The sequence below is a fragment of the Nematolebias whitei genome, chromosome 6 (assembly GCF_014905685.2).
Source record: "Nematolebias whitei isolate Nwh7 chromosome 6, NemWhi1, whole genome shotgun sequence".
Classification (NCBI taxonomy): Eukaryota; Metazoa; Chordata; class Actinopteri; order Cyprinodontiformes; family Rivulidae; genus Nematolebias; species Nematolebias whitei.
In genome coordinates this window covers 44484843-44488694 of record NC_056503.1, presented here as the reverse complement: position 1 = coordinate 44488694, position 3852 = coordinate 44484843, and positions in this window count along the sequence as shown.

Here is a 3852-nt window from a genome sequence, read left to right as displayed (position 1 = left end):
ATATATATGTATATATATATATGTGTATATTATATATATATATATATATACATATACATATATACATAAACATATATATATATATGTATATATATATATATACATATACATACACACACACACACACACACACAACTACTTCTGCACAGTTTGTGCTATTTAAACCAACATTTACTAAATTATTCAGCTCATTCAAGGAATGGGTGCTATGATTTTCAATTTTTATTATCTTATCAGAGTCAGAGTCAGAGTCAGAGTTTCTTTATTGTCATTCGCACCTCATGTGGTACATGTGGTGGAGCGAAATTATGTACGCAGGGTCCCAGTTACATCCAACAATAAATTATCCATCCATCCATCCATTATCTTTTACCCACTACTTCCTTTTCAGGTCACGGGGATGACACTAGTGCCCATGTCCAGCAGTCACTGTGAGAGCGGCAGGGGACACCCTGGACAGGTCTCCAGTCCATCAAAGGGGACACGGAGACAAAGAGACAAACACCCATTCACTCTCATACTCACGCATGCATTTGGTCTGTTGGAGGAAACCGGAATACCCTGGAGAAAACACACACTTACAATTAGAGAACATGTAAATGCCACCCATTAAGTCTCCGGGTTGGGATTTGATCCGACAACCTTCTTACTGAGATACAACAGCTCTACCAACTGTGCCACCGTTATAAACATTGTTCCCATAAAAACTCATTTCTGTCATCATTTCTTTCAAAAGGTCTCTTTGAAATCTCGTTCAACATAAATGCTCTTTATTTGTCTCCATATGCTGCTTTTAACCTTTGGTTACTCTTTTGCTACTTTTAGCTTTTAGCTAGTCATTTGCTAACGTTATGTTGTTTATTTGTCATGTGCAGGTCAACACAGTGTCAACAGCGCAACAAAATGTTCCGGATGAGAAGAACCTATTTGACTCGCAAAATAACACTAAAGCAGGCAAAACGGGTACAAACTGAAGAACCAAAAAGTGGAAAAAAATATTTACAAGGTCCAAAATAAAAATAGTAAACAACAACATACTCGAATTTTACATTTTGCTTATAGCTGCCATTTAGCGTTTTAGCATTTAGCTAGTGTTGTACCATTTTTAGTTAGTATTTTGCTACTTTTGGTGTTTGGTTCTTCTAGCTTTTAGCTAGTGTTTTTTTGAATTTTTTTAGCATTTAAAATTCACTTTCAGTTCCTTCAGCTTATTTCAGCCATCATTAAACAGTTAGAGGTGCTCTCTTCAAACTCCTGGTACTAATGTTTTAATCAGCCACCCACACTCTTCCAGTCCTTATTCTTCCTCAGTGTAACTGCACCCTGCCTTCTTTTGTTCTCTTTTCGATCCGTGCTTCTCGTTCACTGGCATAACTGTGTGGCTGCAGATTGTTTTTTTTTTCTTCTTTTGTGGGTTGTTTTCCATTTTGACTTCTATGTTTTTGGATCAATTGTTGCTCCACCATTTTTTTTTTTTATGAGTTTCTGTAACAAAATTTTAGTTTCCACATCCCCTGTCTCTTTGCTCGTACACCTTCATTTGGTTCCTTCCTCAAGTCTCTCAGTCGTAAAAAAACATGCAGCATTTTCCAACAAGATTGGTTCTATCAACACCAAACACTGCACTGCCTTTCAATATTCCTTTATTTATGTATTCCTTTATAGATTTATTTATTCATTAACCTTTATTTAACCAGAGAAATCCCATTGAGATCACAGATCTCTTTTGCAAGGGAGGCCTGGGCCTGAAGGCAGCCTAACATGCATGTGTTTGGTCTGTGGGAGGAAACCGGAGTACCCGGAGAAATCCCACGCTAGCACGAGAACAACATGCAAACTCCACACAGAAAGACCCCAGGTCCAACCAGGGATTGAATCCAGGACATTCTTGCTGTGAGGCAACAGTGCTAACCACTGAGCCATCGCTTTTAAATCGGTACTGATAGTTTTTGTACTGAAAGAAGTGTACAAACATTACAAAAACCCTTTATAATAGTTTAAAACACATTATTATCAGCAATATTGCAAAGTGTATAGCACACAGTAGAATATTTACAGTGATCCTAAAACTGTAAGGATCTATAAAAGCATCAGCTCACGCATGTCTGACAGTAAATACCGACAAACAAATGACAAGTATACAACATTCTGCTCCGAGCCTAAAAACCTCCCTCTGCTGCATCATTTTCCTCCCATCAAATCCACACAGTACTCACAGAGAGGAGCTCCGTTTTACCACACACACACCCACACACACACCCGGTCTGACCTGCACAATGACAGCCTCATTGTATGACAAATAATGCATTTGCTGTATATGATACACTCACGCTCTGAAATCTGAATATTTCTCTTTTGAGCTTCTTTCATGTGAAAACAGGCGACATGCCTGGAGCTGGCACACTGCTCACTGCAAGAGAACCTGAAAAACAAACCTTTGTACTGGATACTGGAACCAAACTGTTTTTTTTACTTCATATCATTTTCTATTAATCAACATATTTTGGGAATCATCGTAAAGTGCACTTATGGGTGCACTTCTTTATTTTCCATTACAAGACTCTTAAAGCCATTTCTACCTGCAGATACTCACAGACAAGCTAGATGCTGATACACTGCAGCTTTATATGTTAAAAGGTGACTGAATGCACTGACCCCAACAGGAGGAGTTACGTTTTACCCTCTGGAGATTCTATAGACCAATCTCACTGCAGCGGAGTAAAACATGCATGAGTAACTCGTAACATCATGGGGAGTGTTTACAACGCCAGCCTTGACATCTCTTATGTAACGCTAACAGGAATGCACCTTTTGGATGAGACTCCTTTTCAGCTGCATGACTATTCCCCCTCTGCCATTTCAACAAAACATTCAAATTCTCCTACCCTGTGATTCTTTAGTCCAATTGAAACAAACGACTTATGAGCCTCAAATGTGCTTATATGCATCCCTTTGTTAAATCAGATGCATACAATGTTCACTGCTCAGTCACACATCGAAAATGTAGGAAATTCATTACACGTGCATCATTGATTTTAAGCTGCGTTAGCTTTGTTTCATCCCGTCGTCGCTGATTACTTTGGAAACACCTTGAAAAATAAAACATTAGTGAAAGCAGACACTTCAAGCTTCCTTTTAGGGCTCGCTTTCATCTTTGTTTTTGTCCAAGTAGCACAGAAGCAGAAACAAATGAGAAATGATTTGTTTTCAGACTTTTGTGATGGAGTGACAGAAACAGACAGCGTTAGAGTTGGAACATTATCAGAACACCGGTCGTGCTTCCTGGATTTAAAGTTAATTTAGGCAGTTTTCCAAATCTTGATTTGTTTGGCTCTACCTTGGTTCATCAGTTCGATCAGTTATGAACACTGCACTTCGGTTCTTTTAACTGCTCGGCTTCAGTCTTCCAGAAACGAGGAGTCAGACAGATTTGTCAAAGTGAAATAAGTCATGATCTCCAGAAAAAAACTACTGATACTAATGTACTTACGCAGTACTTACAGCATGATGTACATTCTCTTACTGTTGAAATTCCAGTACTGTTTGCATTCATGTAACCGGGCTGTATTTCTATTTTTGTATAATTACACAAAATGTCTTTTGTTACTCGGATTGTTCTTATACCCGACTGTAAACACTTTCTAGACACCAATGTGATCGATATAAGTGTGTGACTTTAAGATCGGGAGCCCCTCCTCCTTTGAATAATTTAAGTTAAGTGCATTTCTGTTATCACCATTGTAAAGATAGATAGATAGATAGATAGATAGATAGATAGATAGATAGATAGATAGATAGATAGATAGATAGATAGATAGATAGATAGATAGATAGATAGATAGATAGATAGAT